Source organism: Cavia porcellus, unplaced genomic scaffold (genome assembly GCF_034190915.1).
Source record: "Cavia porcellus strain 051 isolate PalLab524CR breed Dunkin Hartley unplaced genomic scaffold, mCavPor4.1 scaffold_14, whole genome shotgun sequence".
Lineage (NCBI taxonomy): Eukaryota > Metazoa > Chordata > Mammalia > Rodentia > Caviidae > Cavia > Cavia porcellus.
Window position 1 is genome coordinate 556,824 of NW_026947497.1, and position 25,604 is coordinate 582,427.

Sequence of the window (25,604 nt, forward strand, 5' to 3'; positions counted from 1 at the left end):
CATGGGAAAAATCTATGTATGGTTATTAGTTTCTTACCCTCCTTTGCATTATTAGTTGGTCAGCTGACTTTGTTTATGGTATTTATAGCTCTTTCTTACTTATATTTCCCTGTATTATTTTATAATAACTTGTTTGCATTATTCAGCCAAACATCAACAAAAAAGTATAGCATATGTTTCATAAAAAAGTATCACTTTTATTTAATAAGAAACTAAAATATTCTTGCATCTAATCCCATCCAATCAATAAAGGAACAAAATATCAAACTCCTGCTTATAAAACCTATTCTTTTACCTTAATACAGTTCAATGTTTGGCTTTTATGGTCCATTATTATTTTGCCACTATTTTCTACCTTTATTCCTGTACATTCTGCTTAGTGCATACTGCATGTTGTGTTGGCCAAGATTTTGCCATGTTTTCTAAATCTTTCCTGTCCATATAGTTCCTTCAGGGACAAATTCTAACTTGCACACAAGGAGGTAATACAAGCACACTAATTTCAACAGTGATGTCATATCTACTGAATGGGCACCTTTCCTAACAGGATAAGCAACCAGATTGGATGTTTTGAATCAAGTGAATTTTTGAAATTTCCTGTAAAAATGGACAATCGTAAGATGATAAGACAAACTAATAATTGTATGATGAACATTCATTGGTGGTGCAGTGGGATAAAAGAGAGGTTAGGATATGAAGAAATAAAGGACCAAAGTTGGTTTACTTTATATTTACACAAAAAGGCTATCCTGACAAAGGTCTAGGCTTACCTCTAGCCTTGCATAAATTCTACACCTTATTCGATATTCATTCTCTTTTCTCCTCTCTTATTCTCTCTCTCCCTCTCTCTCTCACGTTGTCTCTCTCCTTCTCTCTCTTCATATATATATATATACACACATATATGTATATAAATGTATATATGTATATATATGTGTATATATATATATATATATAGTCAAACTGAAAATCTTCTGTAATAATAAAACTATAAATGGCAAAAAAACTTTGGATTTAGATATTAAACATCAGTTTACCAAGTTACCTGCCATTTTACTGTGAGGGATTTATTCTAGAGAAAAGCAAATAAGTTCACACAAAACTTCAAATGTTGTGACAACTTTGTTTGAAGTGACTCAAACCAAAAAATATACAAAGATAAGTGGAAAAATACATTTTGGTATTACCAAACATTGGGAATTATCAGAAAAGAAAAAAATAATGAGCTATTAATTAAAGCAAAGATGTGTATACATAAAAAAATTATGCTGAGTAAAGTAGACTAGATATAAATTGCCTTCTTTATGATTTCATTTATATAGGCTTCAAAATGTAAATGAGCCTATAATAGCACAACACAAATTGCTTTTTTCTGGAGAATTTGGATGGTTATTGGAAAGGAACAGTTACAAATGTGACAGGAGAAACATATCTTTGGTCACATGTGTGAAACTTTGGAAGACTAAATTGCCTAACTCATAAGAAAAACAAACTGAATTCTTCCTTTTCTTCATATATGTTAAAATTTATGCAATTTTACACTTTCTTCATGTGCAGTTTATTGTGTAACAATTAATTATTAACTAAGTAGTTCATCAAATAATCAAATGTACTTAAATTTTAAAATGATTTGAAGTATCTATTGTTCAGGTATTAAGATTTATTAGGTACATTGTAAAATGAAAGCTCTGCAATGTGCTTCATAATTTTAATGTTTATTTGTTTCAAACACAATATGGAGTTACTTTTGCCATTATGAAGACACATCAATGTAAGTATAGGACTAATATATTAATAACCTAATAGTTTCTTTTTCAGAATCACATACAACTTGTGTTTTCCATTAATCATCCTTAGAACCCGGACACACATGGGAAAGTAGATTAAAGCATGAACTACAAATAAGACACTGAAAACACATACAGGTTACATTCATACTTGCAGATACACATATTTCACTCTGTTGGAAAGAAGCTTCTAGAGTATGAAGGTGTTATGATGAAAGATAATATGGGATTGTATAATAATGAAATAATGTGTTTGGAGATATCCCATAATTACAACTATATTTTATGCTATAACTAATACAGTTTTTAAGAAAAGCGTATTGCTTATATCAATATAGATATAGATTTAGATCTTTCTATATAGATATAGAAATTATATATATATATATATATATATATATATATATGCTCATTTTAGAAATTTGAACATTCATTACTAATATTAAATTTATATTGTGGTCTATGGAATGTACTTTCTTTTAAAATTTTGTGCTAATCTTACCAAAACAACTCATATGAATGAATTATAACATCAGTAATATGGTCTCTTAAGTTTATTATAAAAGTCACACTGTAGAACTGAAAAATAAATTCCCATATGTAGTTTTCTAGTAATTGTTTTTATTAATAAAACTTTGTGATACATAATAACTATATTTCTCCTGGAGTATCAATACATAATCAATTTTAGTGTACCTATTACAGAAAAAGAAACTCCAATGTGTGGTTTTAGAATTTCTGAGTTCATGTTGAAAAAGAGAAAAAAGATGAATTAAATTGAATGACAAGTAGTATTTATGTAGTATAGAACAATTCTACAGAGCTACTATGTATAATAATTAAATATTTGACCATTTATCCTATTCTCTTAATATTTATTTATGATTACAAAATATCTGTACACAAATACTAAAATTTTTCAAGAAACAGTTTGTCATAAATATTTCTTAAATTCATAAAAGCTGCAATAAAAAGGACAGTTAATATACTTAGAGTATTATAATTAGATGCATGTATCAAAGTATTTTTCACTAATAGTCATAACCCACAATAACAGGTTTGGTTCAGATTTTTAATAACTATCAAAATATTTTCATTAATATTCACATCCTATATTAACAGGACTTACTTATAATTTTTAAGTAATTATTTTGGTTTTGAAACAGTATGTTATTTTCAAAACTGCAATATGTGCAAACTAAGACAATTTACTAATGCTTGTCAGTATATTAATTTTAATTCACATTTAATTCAAAGAGACATTAGAGAATTTGAAAAGCAATTTAAATGTATCTATATAAAAAAGCATTTCTCACTCTCTCAATCTTGGGAACTGGGTGGCCAGAGGTGAGGATCCACACACCATCCTGAGCCCCAGTACTTTGAGATCCATGCTCCCAATAGCTGGTCAAGGAACTCTCCAGCTTCCTGCCACACTGGACCAGCTCCTCAGACCTTAGGCCTGCCTGCACCAACTTCCCAGCTTCCTGCCATGCTTGGAAGCTCCCTTGGCCAGCTCCAGGGATCCTGGACCTGCCTGCGCCCTAAATTCTGGAAACTGGGTGACCTGAGGTGAGTGTCTCTGCACCTTCCCAAAGCCAAGGAGTTTGGGAATCTTGCCCTCTCTGGCCTTGGAGCTTTCTGGCTTCTTGCCACACTGGACTGGCTCTGGAGGTTTTGGGCCTGCCTGCCCCACCTCAGTGACCCTATCTCAGTCCGGGGAACTGGGCTGCTGGGCTCCCAGAAGCTGAGGGCATAGAAGATGATTTCCAACAGGCCGAAGGGAAGCCTTGGAACAAAACTTGAAAAACCGAAATATAGGAAAATAACAAGATGAAAGATCAAAATAAAATCTCAAACCTCCAGTCCATCCCAAGAAACCTTAGGAGCTATGTACATACAAGAAAATATATGCCATAGTCCTGAAACACCTGAAATATCAGCAACTGAAATAAAGATGCAAATCCAGGAAGCTTTAAAGGATTTACAACTAGAAATAATCTCCCAGGTAAAAGAAGAACTGATAAAAGAAATGAAAGAGATGCTGAACAAATATAAAGAAGACATGGTTAAAAATTTAGAGGAACAAAACAAAAAGATAGAACTGCTGAATGAACAACATAAGTAACAAACAAAATACATGAAGCAGATTCAAAGAGATATACAGGAAATCAAAAATTCCATTGAAAGTTATCAAAGCTGCCACAAGAAAGTGAAGATAGAATTCAGACCTCGAGGACAACATTGCAGCTAGTGAACAATAAAGGAAAGATCATTCAAAAATAAAAAGCAATCTGGAAATAACAATCAGCTGCAAGATGATGCAAAAATCCAACATAAGATTAATAGGGATAAATGAAAAAGAAAGGGACAACACAAAGGATAGCAAGAGGATTCTTAGGGAAGTAATAGTTGAAAATTTCCCAAATATGAGAATGGAAACTAACATCAGGATCAGTAAAGTATACAGAACTCCAAATATCCATAACCAAAATAAAACAACACTCAGACATATAATAATCACCATCTCAAAAATCCAACATAAGAATAGAATATTGAAAGCTGTCAGAGAGAAAAGACATATCACCTATAAAGGAAACCCTAACAAAATCAACACAGATTTCTCAGCACAAACAATAAAGCCAAGAACAGCACGGGGTGATGGATTTCAGATACCAAAGGAAAATGTTTTCCAAGCTAAACTGATGTACCCTGAAAAACTGCCCCTCAAAATTGATGGAAAAATGAGATACTTCCATGACAATGAACAGCTCAAGATCTTCATGATCATCAAGCCAACCCTCCAAAGAATAATGAAAGACAGTTTAGATACACTTAGGAAAAAGACACTAAGCAAAGCAGACAATAAAACAGAAAGAAAAGATAAAGATGCAACAGCAGAAGATAACATGACAATAAACCAATATGTAACAATTATAACCATTAATGTAAATGGTCTCAATGCACCAATGAAAAGAAACAGAGTGGCAGAATGGATCAAGAAACAACATCCAACAATATGCTGTTTAGGAGAAACCCATCTAAACCAAAAGGATACTCAAAGACTGAAAGTCAAAGGACAGAAAACAATAGTTCATCCAACAGGAACCCCCTGCCCAAAAGTGGGGGTAGCTATTATGTTGAAGACAATGTGAACTTCAAACCAAGAATGATCAGAAGAGATGAAGGTCAATACTTACTGGTTAGGGGAAAATTTCAAGAGGAAGAAATAACAATCTTAAATGTACATGCAACAAATTCCAGAACATCCAGTTATACAAAGCAAGTATTAACAGAAATGAAAAATCAAATTAGTAACAACACAAATATAACAAGAGATCTTAATACACCATTGACACCAAGGGACAGATCAACCAGACAGAAAATCAGCAAATAAAAAACAAAACTGAATCACACTTGTAAACAAAAGGAATAGATAGACATATACAGAGTGTTCCATCCAACAACATCAGAATGAATACACATTCTTCTCAGCAGTACATGGGACATTCTCTAACATATACCATATAGTAACCTACAGAACATATTTAAATAAATGCAAAAGAGTTGAAATTATCCCATGCATGTTATCGGATCATAGCGCCATGAAACTAGAAATTAATGATATAAAAACATGAAAAATCCCACAGACATATGAAAATTAAATAACACACTTTTGAGCAATCAGTGGGTCACAAGGGAAAATAAAGATGAAATTAAACAATAGCCATAAGCAAACAAAAATACAAATACAATTTACCACCATCTGTGGGATAAAATGAAGAGTCCTCTGAGGAAAGTTTATTGCACTGAGTTCCCACTTCAGGAAAACAAAATGAATACAAATAAATAACCTGATGCTACACCTCAAACAGCTAGAAAAAGCAGAGCAAGTCAAGCCCAAAGCCAAAAGAAGGGAGGAAATTATAAAAATCAGAGCACAAATTAATACAACACAGACTAAGAAAACAATCCACAGAATCAATGAATCAAAGAGTTGGTTCTTTGAAAAAATAAATAAAATAGATAAGCCCCTAGCCAAACTTATTTAAAAAAAGGGAATAAAATGCTCAAATTCATGCAATAAGGAATGATAAAGGTGAAATTACTACAGACTCTGTAGAAATACAGAAGATGATCAACACTTATTTCAAAAGCCTATACTCTCATAGGTTTTATAACACTCTGAAGAGACAGAAAGAGTCCTAGAAACATATAAAGTACCAAAGCTAAGTCAAGAGGAAACTGCTGAATAACCCAATTTCTATTAATGAAACTGAAAATGTAATTAAGTCATAACATACAAAGAAGAGCCCAGGCCAAGATGGATTCTCTGCGGAATTCTACAAGAAATACAGGCAAGATAATGTCCGACACTCCTCAAACTTCAATGAAATTCAAAGGGAAGCAATTCTCCCTAAGTTATTCCTGGAAGAAAATATTACTCTAGTAAGAAAACCTGAGAAGACCCAACTAAAAAAGAGAACTACGGGTCAATCTCCCTAATGAACACAGAGGCAAAAATTCTCAATAAAATATTGGCAATTAGGATACAGCAAATTATCAAGAAGGTTATACACCATGACCAAGTGGGATTCATTCCAGGCATGCGAGGATGGTTTAACATATATAAGTCAATAAACGTAATCCACCATCAATAAAGCCAAAAGTAAGAATCACATCGTCTTTTCTATAGATGCAGAAAAAGCATTTGATAAGGTTCAACATTCATTTATTATAAGAACCTTAAAGAAAATTGGAATAGATGGTCTTTACCTCAGTATAATAAAGGCCATCTATGACAAACAAACAGCCAGTATCATACTAAGTGGCCAAAAGCTGAAGGCCTTTACCTTAAAATCAGGCACAAGACAAGGATGTCCCTTATCACTGCTCCTATTTAATATAGTACTGCAAATATTAGCCAGAAAAATTAGACAAGAGACAGAAATAAAAGGGGTAAAGATAGGAAAGGAGGAAGTTAAATTATAATTATTTGAGAATGGTAAGATACTCTACAGAGAAGACCCCCAAAACTCCATTGACAGCCTCCTAGAAATAATAAATAAATTCATCAATGTAGCTGTATAGAAAATCAATACTCAAAAATCAATAGCATTCCTATTCATTAACAACAAAATCACGGGGAGAGAGAAATAAGAGAAGCCTCAACTTCCACACTAGCATCCAAATAATGAAATACTTAGGAATTATACTCATGAAAGAAGTGAAAGATATATATAGGGAAAATTATAATGCCCAGAAAAAAGAAATCAAAGAGGGTCTCAACAAATGGGAAGACATCCCTGGCTCATGGATAGGAAGAATAAATATTGTAAAAATGGCCATTCTCCCAAAACTGGTATACAGATTTAATGCAATCCCAATGAAAAATACCATTCACATACCTCATAGATCTAAAGAAATCACTCCTAAAATTCATCTGGAGCAAGAAGAGACCTAGAATAGCAAAGATAATTCTAATCTACAAAGGCAAGGCAGGAGGCGTCACAATCCCTGACTTGAAGTTATACCACAAAGCAACTGTAGTAAAGTCAGCATGATACTGGAATAAAACCAGAACTGAAGATTAATGGAATAGATTACAAGATACAACCACAACTACAAACACACTCAACTATCTTTTCTTTGATAAAGGGGCCAAACATGTTCACTGGAAGTACTACAGTCTCTATAATAAGTGTTAATGGAAAAACTGGCTCTCCATATGCTGGAAACTAAAACTAGACCCATGCCTTTCACCATGTACTAAATTAAAATCTAAATGGATCAAATATCTGAATATTAAAACAGAAACTCTAAATCTATTGGAAGACAAATTGTGTAAAAACCTTGAGGACATAGTGGTAGGTAGAGAATTCATGAATAGGAATCAAACCACATAGGAATTTCTTCTTAGAATCAATAACTGTGATCAATCTTATTAGAAAATTTCTGCAGGTCAAAAGAAATCTCCAGCATAGTGAAAAGAACAATCACAAACTGGGAAAAAAGTCTTAGTGAACTGTCACTCAGACAAAGAACTTCTGCCTAAAACATAAATAATTTTAAAAATGAGACCCCCAAAATTCAAAGATCAAATCCAAAAAAATGGCATTTGAGATGAGTACACAGTTCTCAGATGAAGAAATACAAATGGCAAATAAATACCTGAAAAATGTTCATCAGCATTACTCATTAGAGAAATGCCAATTAAAAACCCACTGAGATTCCATCTCACTCCTGAAAGAATGGCCAGGATCAGGAAACCTTCCAAAAATAAACACTGGAGAGGCTGTGGGCTAAAAGGAACTCTCCTGAACTTTTTCTGGGAGTGTAGACTGGTGCAACCATTGAGGAGGTCAATTTGGAGATTTCTCAGAAAGCTGGGAATGGAAGTCCCAGTTGTTCCAGCCATTCCACTTCTATGTGTATTCCCAGAAGAACTGAAAACATCATACCACAGTGATTTATGTATGTAACAGCACAATTTGTAATTGCCAGATCTTGGAAATAACCTAAGTGTGCATCAACTAAGGAATGCATTTAAAAGTTGTGGTATTTTTATACAATAGAGTACTACTCAGCTATAAGGAATGATCACATTGAGATATTTATAAATAAATGGATGCAGCCTGAGACCATATTCATAAGTGAAATAAATCAAACTCATATATATAAATGCCAAATAGTTTCTCTAATTTAAGAGATGGTAATGATTCCCCATTATGTTTTGAAGCTTTCTAGTGTTTCATTCATTAGTTAACATGTTTTTATTCTGAGTTGTTTGATTTTATTGTCTGGGATGATATGAACAACTCTTTTGAAGAAAACAAGACTGTATAAGAGTTAGTGTTGATTTAATATCATCTTGTTTTGAATTCCTATTAAGCTTTTGTTCTTCTGTCTCCATCGGTTTTATCACGTTGTATCTTATTTGATTTTATTATATGTTATAGTATAAACAAAATTTTTTATGAACAAGGATATAATATATTAACCATTGTTCATTTTCTGTTAGTTGGTTCTGAATACCCTGTAATACTTTCATTTGCTTGAATGGTTTTACACTGTCTTGTTATGTTTGATACTATACTGTATGATAGTATACTCAAATATTTCAAGCAAAGAGACACTATGGTAAGTACTGTTATATTGGGTTGTCTTGTGGTGAAACACTATGTTGCTTAAATTGTTGTGTTCTGACCTGTGTTGGTATGTCCTCTTTTATGTTAATCTTTTTTAAAATAAAATTTAAAAGGGGCTGGGGATTTAGCTCATTGGCATAAGCGCCTGCCTTGCAAGCAGGCAGTCGTGAGTTCGATCCCTGGTATCGATGAAAAGGAAAAAGAAAAAAAATAAAAATAACATTTAAAAATAAAGCATTTCTCAAGTTTTTCTTATATTTATTGATGCCAATAGCAGTGTCCTTTTCCAATTAAATTAAAATCATTTGCAATTTGTGTGTCATAATAAAACATAAATTATTCATAATTTATATAACCAAAGTTATTTATATAGCTTTCCACGTATCACCATTTGTAGAAAATATTTATAGATAGACATAAATGCAGAAAGTCATTTTATTTGATAATTAAATAACTACTACTTGTATTGTTAAAGAAAATTTTGAGGTAGATTTAGTTGTGACACTAGTATTTATTAGAATTTCAACAATTCATACAAGTGAACGTTCCTGGAGTGTGAAAGTGCATCAGTATTTTTTCTTATTTACATTTCTTGAATGTCCAGCAATTTTGAGTACATAGAAACCAGTCAATACATAAATATTCAAATATTTATAATATTCAAAATTGCTGGACATTCAAGAAATGTAAATAAGAAAAAATACTGATGCACTCTCACACTCCAGGAAGAATGGCTTCAGAAAAAAATCAACCAAAAACACATGTTGGTGGGGCTGTGGGGGAAAAAAATGAACATTTCTTCAAGTTGGCAATGTACATTGGAACTTGCACTGTGAAGATCAATATGGAGGTTTCTCAAAAATGCTAAAATTAAAAATTCCATTTGATTGAGCTATTCCACTGCGATCTATGTTCAAAAGAGCATTAAAGATATATTACCACAAATATGTATGCAAACCCTCCACAATTCATAATAGCTAAATCTTAGAAGTAGCGTACAAGTCTATGAATGGATAAACGGATAAAGAAAATTTGGATTCTTTATACAATAAAGTAGTATTGTGACATAAAGATAAATGAATAATTTGTAAAAGAGTAAAAGATACATCCTAAGACCATAAGATTAAGTAACTCAGACATACAAACTTAAATCATATGTTTTTTTTTCTCATAAGAGAAACTCAATATGTAAATAGAATACAATATAAAAGATAGATAATAGAAAACAAAGAAAAACAAAAGGTTACTGTACTTCAACATTATATCTAAAAATGTACCTTGATTCAATTTAATTCTATTATGTGTTTTATCTGTTTTTATCTTATTAGTCTGACTAGTAAACTGCATATATAGTTCACTTTATAGGGACTGATAAGATAAATAAAATTGCTTCTGGCCTCCAATAAACGGTGGCAGGGAAGGGGGAAAATGTGATACATGGTGTTATGCTCATGTACTAATTCTCCACAAGAGGTGTAATCATTACATACTCTAAACACATACTTGTAAACTTTTTAAAGTAAGGAAGTTTTCACACATTGTACCATTTGCAGATGTTCTTTTTTATTCCTATTTAAGGAAAATTTACAGAAAAATTTCTTTTTAATAAAGCAACATTTTCTTCATCATATACTATCATTATTGCAATAATTTTGAAAAATACAAAAGCAAATAAAAATTAAAATTATGAAAAGAAATTAAGCAAAAATAATTAAACAAAACTAATAATCAATGGAATGCAAAAAATCAATGAAGAGTTTAGTTCCTAGAATCAAACAGAAATGCCTTTATAATATATCATAATCAATGGGACACAATGAAAGCAGCCCTAAGAGATAAGTTTATAAATGCAATTACCTATATCAGAAAAACAGTATGAGAACAAGTAAATATGCTAGTAGTACACTTCCAAATTCTCATAAGAAAAAAGTTAAAAATTTTGAAATTAACCTAATATTTTGTTTTGTGTCTAGGTGGTCCCCTAAACTTCACATGTCATGGAAGCATCTGAGGCTAGCATTTGGTTTGTTGTCTAGTGCTGGGATTGGTAGTGTGAGTGCTGCAGCCACTGAGTGGCGGAGAGCCAGCACACAGGGCAGGGGAGAGAAAGAGGTGTGCTCCCATTTTTTGTGCTATTTGCTCTTGTTGCTGGCAGCCACAATGAACAGCTGCCCCACAGCCAAAACATCCTGCTTTGCAGTCAAAACTGTAAGCTAAATTTTCCTTATTTCACTTTGAATGGCAGGTATATTGTCTCGGCAATGAGATAAAAGTAACCAAGATGAAAACTGGTACCAGGAGAGTGAGGTCATTTCTTTTATGTTGCCTGGCCGTTTGGCTTAAGAGCCTTGAGAATTAATTTGGAAACTTTTTGAAAGAATGGCCAATAAAGCAGCTCTTGTATGCAGTAAATTATATTGGAGACTCCGGTCAGATCCTGGAAATCAGAGTATAGATGGAAATGCTACTGGTTAACCTAAAGCTTGGGAAGCTTCTATTTCTGCATCTGCAGCTGGAGTCCAGGTAGTATATTGTATTTTCACTGAAAATTGGTCAGCATTTTGTTTGAGTTTAGAGGTAGTGCTTGGGTGACAGAAAAATTTCAGTGCAGTCTACAGTTGGGATGGTAGCAAAGTTATGTCTAAGAACTTTTGTCCAGATATATGTTGGAAATTTAAAGCAAAGGGCCAGTAGAATAAAATATTTGGCCAGAAAGAAGGCTCCAGTGGAACTGTGGGTTGCAAAGATGAAACAAGAGAACATAGTTATTTACAAGAAAAAGACAGTGGGAAAATGAACTAAATAAAGCCTTTCACCTGAAGGGAAGAGTATATTTGAATTGAAGGAGATCCTTATACTTTAGTCTTGCCATACCATATTAACAGTTAATGGAATGCAAACACTGTGATTGTAATTATAATTTTAATTAGATTTTATTGTCATTTTATAAGTTTGTAATCAGGTTAATTTATCAAAGTATTATTTTAATGTTGGACCTAGGTTATGCCTTGAATATTTTGCTTTTTCTGCAGGATTAAGTGTAAAAGGAATTTCATAGATGTAATTATTATACCACTGTAAATTTGCATAGACCAAGATATGTTAACTTTCACAAATCTCTCCGCTAAAGACTGGTTTAAGAAAATATGTATGGTTATCAAATTGGGTTTGATTACTATGGTTTAAAAACTGGTGGTCAACTTAACAACAGCTGGTTTAAATCAGCATGGTGCTAAGAGTAGATGGCCCACTTAAGGAATGTTGCCAGCACAAAAGGAGACATAGAGAGGGAGAGTGGGGTGTTGTGGGTTTTCCTAAATATTGTTGTTCGGAGCTGTCAATTCTCCTGGAGGAGCTTGTCATAGCTAGCTTCCCAGTATGAGTTCAGCCATTATTATCAAATGACCTGGGGATCTTGTCATTGAGAGTGGCTGTGGTTCAATTTGGGGGAGATTTTGTCCTTCCATTGAGCATTAGCTCTGGAGAGGAGGAAGTGTACAGTGTAATCTCCAGGAGAAGCTTGTCACACTGGCTTCTTAACATATACTCGACAGTTTCCATCATTGAAGGAGCTTGGGACCTCACTGTTGTTGAGGATGGCTGTGATATCTTTCAAGGCAGCCCTGGTTCCTATTTTGATTGTCACTTCTTGGCCCCTGTGTAGAAACCTCAACCTACTAGCACAGACCCTTCACCCTAATGGCACAGACGTTCTAGCTTCCATCACTGATCACTGGGCCTTCCCAGCACAGATCTGTAAAACTTACTGTCATGACTCCTTGTTGTGGACTCCAGACCTCCTGTTGGACTCAGGGGAGGCATTGTGACTGTAGGTCTTCAATGGGATCCATGCAGGACACTGCTATGAGATCTATGGTCTTGATTGGATATTCTGGGTTTTTAGCATTGTGCACAGATTTCCTATACTTTCTTGTATTTAATTTTGAGTGACCATCATAAAATATTATAAATTCTGTGTCATGTGTGTAATTTTGCTCCTTGTAACCCTGACTACAACACCTAATTAAGGTAGTGAAAAACCACTACAATGAAAACTATGAGTAGCATGAGAAAGAATATCAAAGGGAGCAATGCTAATTGGAAATGTATCCCATTCTTAGTTAAGCAGAATAAATTTTGTCAAAATACTCATACTTCCAAAAATGACTTATTGATTTAATGAAATCACAATCAAAATACCAACTGCACTCCTGAAAGTACTAAGGGAAAAATCCTTAAATTCATTTATAACAAGAAGAAATCCAAAAAAAAAAAAAAAATACCAAAGCCAATCCTGGGCTGTTTCTCTTTCTTTTCTCTTCCTCCTAATCTTCTTCATCTTACTTCATCATCTCCATTTTCCTTTGTAAAGTAATGACATTAGAAATTTCTGTATCTTCATTAGATTCTGACTCAGAAACGTGCCTTTGTTTTATTTTTTTTAAAAAAAAAACCTATACATTATTTTAAACAAAAATATACTACATCAAGTATATTGTGTTTTAGGCAGAATAATTATCTCCTGAATTTAGCTTGTAGCAAACTTTAGGATTTGTTTAAATGCTGTATTTACTAATGACTTCATTTATGACAATATGTTTAATAAATTTAAATGATATATTTAAGTGGTGTTCCTCAAAACCACTTGTGATCTCAATGATCTTTCAGTAATACTCAGTGGACTATACATTGTTTCAGTTACAGGTCTTAACAAAGAAATGACTTATAAAAATCAGCAAAGAGAAAATATGCAGGAGATGCTAATCAGGAAGAAAAATGAAGTAAGCACAACTATTCAGAGGCTCCTCAGGGAGAAGTCACACAAGAAAACACTCAAACTTTCTCAAAATTTTTTATATAACAGCAATTTTAAGTAGTTTCAAAGAAGAGGTGATTGTCTTTCTCAGTCCAGGATCTTACTTAATGGTCAATCACATTAGCATACAGTACCTGAATCTACTTAGATACCAGCCCTCACAGTAATAACATGCTTATCATAAATCATACTTTGGTACAAAACAATTTGATCAAACTGGTATGTAATACAAGGCCTCAGACATTCAAAACCACTCATGTCAGATATAATACACAACATCTGAGATTAATTTCCAGGATTATACCAAGGCCTAGCGCTCCAAAGAAGACATGCTTGGTAAGTTTAATTATATGTTATCCTGTCTGAGTGATTTTTTGTTGTTGTTGCATGTATAGGTCTAGAGTATTTAGATTCAGATGAAATCAAGATTAATATATCCTTAATTCAATATTAATACCTAGGTATTCAAAATTAATCACAAATCTCCTTGTAAGTGTTAGAGTGAAGGAAACAAAACTGATTCTAAGATAAGAAATACAAATGAATTATGTCCTGTGAAATGCAGTTCTAAAGTGTTTGATATATATTTTTACAACCCTTAAGTGGCACTTTAAATTTACTTTAGTCTACATTTTTGTGAAAATATTTTTGTGACTCTTTGGATTCTCTTTTGAATCTGTTTGTAATAACTTAATGTTTCCTCATTCATTCTAGTTAAATAGTCTCTTTGACAGGAAATTGTTTTCTGTGGCATGAATCATGAATTTTCCTATAAAAATATTCTCACAGTATATGCATGTAATTTACTTGGATAAATCATAGAAATAAGCTTTATCTTTTTCTGAAATGCCTCAAGTAAAACTTCTAACCTTGAACACAGGATGACAGTCAGTCCTTCTTTGGTGATTAAAATATAATATTTTCCTATTTCTTTCATGGAATTCACATCTTAGACATCTTTAGGTCCATATATATTTTTTAAAAAGAATGTTTTGAAGAATAGTTAAAGGGTTTCTTTCATGATTTCCTCAATTCATTATTCCCACTAGTATTTGTTATTTTCTGTTTCAAAGAAGTATGATTGATTTTGTAAAATTTAGTACATGTTATTTTCCTAAGAATTCTTTGAAATTTCTGTAAATTAGGTATCTTGGAAAACAAAGTTATTGTGTCATGGTGCTGAAGACTAGAAGTGCATGATGAAAGTTTGGGTAGGATTGGAACTAGGAAGGCTGTGAAGGGCTGAAGGAAAATGTATTTCATATGTCTTTCTGAGCTTCTCCTTTCTTGATTATCTTTAGTCTCGAAAGCATCTGTTGTAGCACTGTCATGTCTGACTTCATGTTCATATAATTTACCTGGATGCACTCTGTCTTCAAAGTTCTCTTCTTTGCAAAAACACCAGTCACATAGGTCTAGGTTCATGTCTGAGTCAGTATGACTTCATTTTAACTAATAAGAAAGACAATGACCTTTCGTGGAAATTGTCTAATTTTAGAAACAATATATATTATTGTTGCAGGGACACATATTTCATCCATAAAACATTAAAACATAGAAGAAATTACCAAATTATGTATATGCATAGATAAAAATACCTAAAGACTATATACACATACACCACACACACACACACACACACACACACACACACACACACACACATATATTTACATTCTTACATTCCATTCCATATTTATTGTGTTATAGTATACAAATACTGTACTAATGAAAGGTATATTTTGTTTTTATTTTTGTTTTTGGTACTAGGGCTCAAACTCAGGACCTTGCACTTGTCAAGCAGGCACTAATACCATTGAGGTAAATCTTCAGTTGGACTATTTGTTTATATTCACATTTTATGATATTTTAAAGGACTATACTGTAATATTTTACAATTCTTATATGAAAAGAATTAGTTCAATAGTCACCTTTAGTCTGCAAATGGCCTATTGTTGAAAGTTTTTCTTGTCTTTTATACACATTAATGAGTGTTGTAATATTTCTGTAAATGCCTCTCTCAACATTGTAGAAAGAAATATGGATAAAGACTTTTAAAACATGTTACACAAGACAAACATGAACTTTTAAAATATTTACACAAAGGTAATTTTTGGTAAGCTTAAAATAGCATAAGTATAAGGAGTCAAGCACATTAATGATATCAGCGATTTTCCATTTTTTTAATTTGTAGGTGAACCAAAGATTTTTTCATTTTATGAAACAATAAACAAACTTTCATAACCAAATTCTAAGTTAATTGTAATAGTTACTACACCATGTATTGCTATCTTCAAAGTGTTTGAATTGAATAGGATGTACTCAAAACTGCAGTCTTCCTTTATTTCTCTATACACATTTCTTAATTTTTTTAGAAGCCCATATTGTGAAATGACTTGTTTTGAACAATCATAGGTTATTGATACTATGGCACACGTCCTGAATGTATATGATGTGCCAGTGTGTTGATTTAATGTAAATTAATATGTCTTACCTCACAATTTCCCTATGAGGTCTGTAGAATCAAGTCTTCACATATAGTTAATAGAGATTCAAAACTGAGACTAAGAACACAGTATCAAAATCAACGAACATAATTATTAGTTCTCTGAAAGACTAAATGAACTTGATAAACCCCTAGATAACCTTAATACAAATGTACCACTCTTCAATTCTGTTACTTTAAAGATGTGAAAAAAACTTGATTAACACAAATGCTACTTGATTTTATTAATTTTATTGAGAAAGACTGATGATTCTATTTAGAGCAAACAAAATTGCCTCAGTATTTTATCTAAATGTTTGCTGAAACTTTTCATAAATTGTTCTAGAATAATTATTGCATGCTTATAAGACAATAAATACAAACTTAATAGTTAAAAATAATAGTTATATATCAAGTAAAACTGAAACAGGCACAACTGTCTCTAATAAATCGCTGATGGAACTATATAAACTTCAGAAGGAGAAACTTATCACTACACTTTCACAATTAAAATTCTTCTACTCTTGATTATACAATCCTAGTCCAAAAATGTATCTTATAGAAATGCTTAGGTCACTTTAATTGAGAGGCTTTTGTGAATATGTATGTGAATGTGTACATACACTTTGAACAATCATATAGGCAAACATGGAAATGTTGTCACTGCAGTATTGTTGGAGCAAAATTAGAAAGAGCATAAATCTTTGTATATTGGTATGAGATGCTATCAAAGATAAATTTTTCATTAAAATGTATGTTTACACATATGCCATGTCTTACTGAGATATAATTACATTATTAAATTACAAATTCAGTGACCCTAATTAGACACACATCTGAGAGAGCACATTACTGTTAGCAATGAAGCAGCTAAACAGTGCACCACAGTCAGCACTGCAGCTTCCTCACCATGTAGAGCACTGCTGCTCTGCTGCAATGTCTCTTCTGCCCCTGCTGGGATTTCCTTTATGTTCTCCCACTGCTGACAGCATCCCCTGCTCAATCTTTCTGTCAGGGATTGTCTAGCTCAAAGGATTAAATTATTTTTCTCTTTTTCATTTCAATATTAATATGGGCTGTGATCTATACTTACCAGTTCTACTTTCCATATAAGGGAATGAATCACATCAAATGAGGTTTTGATGTACCAGTCATAACAAATATTTATGGAAAATGTAGAAAGTGAAGTAAAGGTGTTAACCATAATTGTCCTGTTTTCAGTAGCACAGGCACTTTAAATGATACCTATTTTTCATTACAGGTGAAGAACACATCATAAAGACAGCTGACTGTGTCATCCAGCACTGAACTCTAAGTTAAGGCACTGTCTATTTCTTAGATCTGGCTGCAGGGAAGAAAAAAAGCTACCAGGCAATGGTCAGTCCATGGCATCATTGAGCTTAATTGACAAACACAACCAGATTGCTCTGAAACCTGGAACATGGGACAGCACCAGCCTTATGTAACCCCTGCACCACAGGTTCCTACATTTATAAAATTCTTGAATTGTATTGGTTTCTAATATACTCTGTGAGGCAGGAGATGAATTTATTGGAAGACAAAGCAGTTAATAAACCATGCTTAGGGATTATCATATGTGTTCAAAGTAAGGCAAAACTGTGGATAAAGGACAAATCACACAATTGCTCTAAGCACATGTTGTAGTTCTGGAAAATCAGACAGTCATCATAGTTCATAAAGAATATTTGTGATGATTAAGTGAACAAGTGCAGCTTGCATCAAATGAGTAAGAGGTACAAACATGGCAGCTGTGGTTCCTATTTTCTTAATCACATTCTGCAAAAATTGAACCATGGGTGGGTTGACATTGAAATTACAAAGCAAGTCTGCCATATCCTACCTAGGACTTAGGGGAAAATTTGCTATATCTGAGTCCAAGATTTTCCCTGAAAATGCAAAATTACCAGAGGAAAAAATAGGATGTGAGCCTAGCAGGAAGTAGTTGAGATTAGTAGAGTAAAAACAAAGAGTGTAAAGGAAAACCATGATAGTCATTAAATAAGGAGGAGGGACATGAAGATAGAAATTGGATGTCAGAGAGAAAAGCTCACTTTTCTTCTTCTGTATTAAGTTACGAGACTGAAAGAGACAGGTACAGTTGTCCCCCAAACCTGTGGCCCCCAAACTTCTTGACACCAAGGAACAGTTTTGACAGTTGCTCACAGATCACAGGCAGTGAGTAGTTAGGGGATGATTCAAGTGCATTAAATTTCTTATGCACTTCATTTTTTTATTTACACACATAATGAAATAATTATACATGCCATCATTATGCAGAATCCATGAGAGCCCTGAACTTGTTTCTCTGCATCTAAATAGAGGGTAAGGCCCCCAATAAACAGTGCGTAAGTACAGTCTGCTCAATCTCATTTTGACCTGCAACTATATGCACTTGAATTGCATCTTGCCACTCACAGAAATCTATAAGCAGTCATTTTCAGGGATGGAACATAGCAGGCAATCTGTGTGATCAAAATTCTTGTTCTACAAAACACCAGTTAAATAATTGTAGGCAAGAAATGTAAATATTAAGTCTTTAATTTTGCCTTACACTGGGTTTAGTAATAGTACTTACTGCATGAGATTATGCAGTAAAATCTTAACAACATAGTCAACCTGAGGGTTCATTGTTTTGTCATCATTATTATTCCTGACAGTCTTTCGTTCCACATAGATGATAAATATATCTGGAAGACATAAATCAGGATAATTCTGGTCCAAATTAGCTGTACTGTGGATTTAAAATTAGCTAGATCATCACAGTGTGTAATCTGATTCAACAATTAATATATCAGTTGAAATCTTATAGCCCCTATTTTTAGGAACACATTGATCTCTTAAATTTTAAAATCAAAATATAAACTTATAAATGCATTAACATACATTTTTGAAGAAGAGCACAAGAAGAAATGTTAATTTCAGTGAGTAGCTATAAAGCGAAGGCAGGACAGTGTTCTCATTTTACAATCTCTAACACGGAGGTTGCTTAATATCGCCTCTGAGCACAATTACAAGGGAAATGACGTCTCTATTTGTGAGCACAGAATCTGAAATTGGAAAATGTGGTGCATATTGTAGCCTCACTATTCAGTAGGTAAAAAACCATGGTCAAGTCCCCCAAACTATATGAGCCTATTTCTTTATATGTAAATTGAATCTAGTAATAGGGGAACTCTCAGGTTTGCAATATGGTAAGTTCCTGAAAGAATGTGATTAGTAGTAATAATAGTCCTACACGCAGAAAAGAAAGGAAATAGATTTAAAGTGGAATAACAACTTAAAAGCAGGATTTAAAAAAAAAACATGATGAAACTTTGAATATATGAAGTGCACATCTATAAATACTTTATTTAGGATATTCTCTTTAAGCTCAACTGTAGGGTGGCGAAAATAATAAATAAATAAATAAATAAGAAATACCTTGGGACCCTCAAATATAGAAAGCCAATTAATCAGTAAATATAAATTGTATACTTTATTTTCAGATTTTCAAAGTTCTCATTGTTAAGGTTCTCCCATCAGAGAAATGGTAAACAAAAATGTGACATAATTCATCGTTTTGATCCTTACACAGAACCCAAAACTGTGGAAACTATTTTCTGTCATGTTTCTAATCATAAACCTGATCACTCTGTTGGTAAATCTACTCAGTATGACAACCATGATCACAAGTCCAAGTTTGAGATCACCCATGTACTTTTTCCTCACCTCTCTGTCCCTTTTGGATGGCAGTTTCTCTTCTGTCATTGTCTGTAAGATGAATGTGGACTTTCTCTCTGAGACCATTACCATCTGTTTCAAAGGTTGCATGACCCTTCTCTTTGCAGAAAAATTTTTTGGGGTGTTGGGATTACTTTTCTCCTCGTGATGGCCTATGACCACTATGTGGCTATCTGTAAGCCTCTGTATTATACTGTCATCATGAGCCCTTCAAGATGTTGCTTGCTATTGGTGGCAGCTTGTGTAGGAGGATTCCTGTATGCAACAATTTAACTTGTCTTCACGTATCAAATACCTTTCTGTGGCCCCAATTTCATAGATCACTTTATACATGACTTGTTTCAATTGCTGATCCTGGCCTGCACAGACACCCACACCCTGGGCCTCTTGGGCATCTTCAACATTGGCATCACATGCATGGCAATCTTCCTTTCCCTCATTGCCTTGTATATAGTCATCTTGTATTCTCTGAAGTCTCACAGCTTTGAAGGAGGTGCAAGGCCATCTCCAGCTGTGTTTCCCACTTCACAGTGATCATGTAAACACAGTGATTATGTTGGTTTTTGTGCCATGCATGGTCTTGTACATGAGAACTGTGGCTACTTACACTATCAACAAAACAGTGGTTGTATTGGATTATATCATGACACCAATGCTGAATCCATTGATCTACACAATGAGAAATGCAGAGGTGAAAATTGCCATGAATAGATTGTAGATGAAATGAAAGACTTCACCTAATAGTCAACTAACTTGCAATGAGCAGCATGTTTTCCATAAGGTGTGATTAATCTTTTGCAAAATGATAATCTTTTGCAAGTTATGGACAGAGGGACAAAGGAGGAAAGGAGAATTGGAGTAAAAGGAATTAGGATGTGTTATGCATGTGTACCTCCTCCCCACAATGATTGTAATCCTTATGCACTGTGAAAAGGTACTAATAAAAACACTGTAGATATGAAAAATAAATCATTAATCATTTGTTCAGAATGTTTTAGGAACTAAAAGTGTCCATTCTCTACTAACAGAAGGATTTTTATATATTTTTAAATTAAAATCGATGCTATGATTTGATGATTTACAATTTAGAGTTCATGACACTTTTGTAGTTTTCCTTAGGCTTCTCATTGCAATAGAAATCCCTTGCTGTCACAGAACTCTTTGGCTCATCCTTTGCTGACCTCTACCTCTCCAAACACATCTTTAATTTGTCACCACTTCGTCTCTGTGCTTCAGTACTATTGGTTTTTCCCAAATGCCCCAAGAGCTAATAAAGTTATTTCTCTTCTCAAGACTCCAGATTCTCTCTGTCTCCAAATGTCCACTTTTCTTAAAGTGCTGAATTCACTAACTTCACAGTTGGAGCAACATTTTGAGGGAAGCCTTTCATACAACTGTTGAAAGAGTCTCTGATTCTTGCCTTAACTGAACATTCTCCCTTCCTTAATTATCAATATTTTGATATAACTTTGGGCTGACTTTAACTATTTTACACCCTGATCTCTATATTGGAGGTTTGTGAGAGACAGACTCTGTTTCATATATGTTTTGTATTAACTATATTTATAATGACTACCTGTTAAATGATCATGGAATATAAGAGCCATTTATTTCTTTTTTTATTTAAAGAGAAAGAAACAAAAAAAAAACAGAAAAAGGGTAGACATAATACAGAATTACAGAAACATAAACAGTAAGAAATCACTAGTTGATAAGTTACATATTGTCATCTTAGAAATAGTTGTTCAGGTTACAAAATTAAAGCATACAAAATGACATTCAAATAGTGCATTGTCAACAGTTCTGCTCAATGATCCAAGAAAAACTTAGTACTATGGTTATCAGTCCTACACACTTGTTTTTTACCTTAAAGAGAGTAAGATGAAACATATCAAAACAGAACAAAACAGTTCATAAAGAAACAATTTAAAGAAATAGAGATTTCAAAACACTGGAGATCTTCACTGTCTATCTTATTGTCTCTAGTTTTCTTCCAAATAGTTGTCCCTATCTTCACTTCATATGTAGTATGTTGAATACATACTACATATTATATAACTAATCAAATCATTACAGGATGATGAAGGCTTTTTAGGTTTTCAAGACCTGACATTGGGGAAGTCAATAATGAGTACATTAATGTCTCTCATTCTCTTCGTAGTAGCTGTTCTTATCTTTACATATGCTGAAATTGAAGAGACTAGACTAATATCATTCTGAACAGTGATTAATAATATTGCTAGATTTTATATCATAATGGTACTGAATTAGTATTGGGTTTCTTAGTGTCTCTTCTTCTTCAGAGTATCTGTTCATTAATGCATTATATCATGCATTATATAATCTGTTCCCATAAATAGTTTTAAAAATTCTTCCCATGTGTGAATTTCTACATGTATATCTATCATCTCTGTATTATAGGGAAAAACAGATAATAACAAGACAACAAAACAAATTCCTAGAAAAACATGCAATGAAAAAGACACATAAGACCACAATATTAGGTGATCTACCATAGTTACTATGCTTTCTCTTGTTATTTTCAGTAGACTTGTCCACATCATCAGGCTTAATATAGTTAAGCATGTTATTACATAGCTATTTTTATAAAAACACAACTTTGAAGACATTGTAGGAATTGAAAGTAATTAATAATCAAAACTGGTATGGATATCTTTTACATCTTGCCATCTTCAGAGTAGTTGCCTCTAATCTTAGACTAGATACTATCAAGCATACCAAATTCGAATAAAATCAGCCAAAGCAAAACCACAGTCCAACAAACCAGATTCAAATAAGATCAGCCATAGTAAGACAATGTAAGTAATATAGGGTTTCAGTTTAAGTTAATAGGAAATTAAGGATAGTTACCATAGTATAATCTGCTATTTTGGGGTTAATGTCTGTGCCTTCAAATCTAATATGAGTGGACAGACCAGAACAAAATAAAATCAAACTAAACAGAGCAATAAGACTACTGTGACTTTTAAATCCTGATACACTATTAACAATTGGAAATACATTCAACCCAAAAGAGGGTTAATAAACTGAAAGTCAAAGATGAGAAAGCAAAGCTATATGTGACAGGAAACCAGAGAGAAAAATGGAGACAACTCATCCAGCAGCCACAGATAGATTGAAAATCTATGACACTTTTGGGCAGTGTAGAACTGCACAGCTGGAAGGAAGGAAAAGAGTAAGTAAAGGAGTACAGCTCAAGATCAAGCTCAGGGGTAAAAAGGTTCAGCAACACCCAGACAGACAACAGGCTGGCCCCCTAATCTAAAAACTAAAGGGGCAACTAAATTATCATTATTTTCAGATGACATGATACTCTATATAGAAGATCCCCAAAACTCCATTGAAAGACTCCTAGACATAATAAATAAATTCAGTATATAGCTGGATACAGAATCAATATTCAAAAACCAATAGCATTCCTATACACTAACAACAAAGTCACAGAGAGAGAAATAAGAGAGGCAACATCCTTCACACTAGCAACCAAAAAAATGAAATATTTAGGAAATACTCTCACAAAAGAAGTAAAAGACCTATACAGGAAAAATTATAATACACTGAAAAATGAAATTGAAGATGATCTCAGAAAATAGAAAGACATCCCTTGCTCATGGTTAGGAAGAATAAATATTGTGAGAATGGCCATTCTCCCAAAACTTTTATACAGATTCAATGCAATCCCAATAGTAATACTATCAACATACCTCATAGAACTTGAGAAATCACTCCTAAAATTCATCTGAAGTGAGAAGAGAGCTAGCATAGCATGGAGAGTTCTAAGCAGCAAAAGCAAGGCAGGAGTATCACAATCCTGGACTTGAAGTTATACTACAAAGCAACTGTAGTAAAATAAACATGGTACTGGAACCAAAACAGAGCCGAAGATCAGTGGAATAGATTAGAAGATACAACCACAACTACAAACACACTCAACCACCTTATCTTTGATAAAGGAGACAAACATGTTCACTGGAATAATGACAGTCTCTTTAATAAATGGTGTTGGAAAAACTGGCTCTCATATGCCGAAAACTAAAATTAGATCCATGCCTATCACCATGCACTAAAATAAAATCTAAATGGATCAAAGATCTTAATATCAAAACAGAAACACTAAATCTATTGGAAGACAAATTGGGTAAAAACCTTGAAGACATAGAAGTAGGTAAAGAATTCATGAACAGGGGCTGGAGATTTAGCTCAGCGGCATAAGTGCCTGCCTTGGAAGCAGGCAGTCGTGAGTTTGATCCCTGGTACCAGTAAAAAGGAAAAAGACAAAAAAAAAAAAAAAAAAAAAAAAAAAAAAGAATTCATGAACAGGACTCAAACCGCATGGGAAATACTTTCCAGAGTCAGTAACTGGGATCGCCTCTTATTAAAAGTTTCTGCACATCAAAAAATCTCCAGCATAGTGGAAAGAAAACCCACAAACTGGGAAAAAATCTTAGAACTGCCCCTCAGACAAAGGACTTCTGTCTAAAACATATAAAGAATTTTAAAAAATCAGACCCCCAAAATTCAAAGACCCAATCCAAAAATGAGCATCTGAGATGAATAAACAATTTTCAGATAAAGAAATTCAAACAGCAAATAAATACATGAAAAAATGTTCATCATCATTAGTCATTAGAGAAATGCAAATTAAAAGCCCACTGAGATTTCATCTCACTCCTGAAAGAATGGCCAAGATCAAGAAAACCACCAACAACAAATTCTGGAGAGGCTGTGGGGAAAAAGGTACTCTCCTACACTGTTGGTGGGAGTGTAGACTAGTACAACCATTACATAGTTCAGTCTGAAGATTTCTCAAAAAGATGGGACTGGAATCCCCATTTGTCCCAGCTATTCCACTTTTAGGCATATTCCCAGAAGAACTGAAAGCATCATACCACAATGATATATGTGCACCCATGTTTATTATCAGCACAATTTGTAATAGCCAGATAACAACCTAAGTGTCCATCAATTGAGGAATGGAAAAAAAAAGTTGTGGTATTTTTATACAATCGAGTACTACTCAGCTATAAAGAATGATCACATTGAGATATTTATAAATAAGTGGACCCAGCTTGAGACCACACTCATAAGTGAAATAAATCAAACTCACATGTATAAATACCAAATAGTTTCCCAGTGTAAGAAATGATAAGAATACATAAAAGTATGTGGTAATCATGCTTCCCAATCATATTGGTTTGAATCCATATAATGTCATCACTCATTAATTGCAATGGTTTTAACCTGCGTTGCTCAATTTTAGTATCAGTGATAGTACGAATAGCTATTCTGAAGAAAACAACACATCATAAAAGCTAGTGCTGACTTAATATCATCTTGTTTTCAAGTCCCTTCAAGATGTTGTACACCTGTTTTCACTGGTTTTAACATGTGGTATACTATATTTTACTATATGCTATAGTATAAACAAAAATTTTTATAGGCAAAGAGATAATATAGAAACCATTGTTCGTTTTCTGTTAACTGGTTCTAAATACTCTGTAATTTCTTCATTCTCTTGAATAGTTTTAGACTGACTTGATATGCTTGATGCTGTAGTATATGAAGTTATACTCAAATAATTCAAGGAAGGAGGCACTATGGTGACT

The 25,604-nt window shown here is 33.2% G+C and overlaps 1 pseudogene; it reads left to right on the forward strand.

The window, feature by feature from the left end:
* Positions 1 to 11,281: 11,281 nt before the first annotated feature.
* LOC134470371 (olfactory receptor 4C6-like) lies at positions 11,282 to 20,913 on the forward strand (annotated as a pseudogene).
* Positions 20,914 to 25,604: the final 4,691 nt, after the last annotated feature.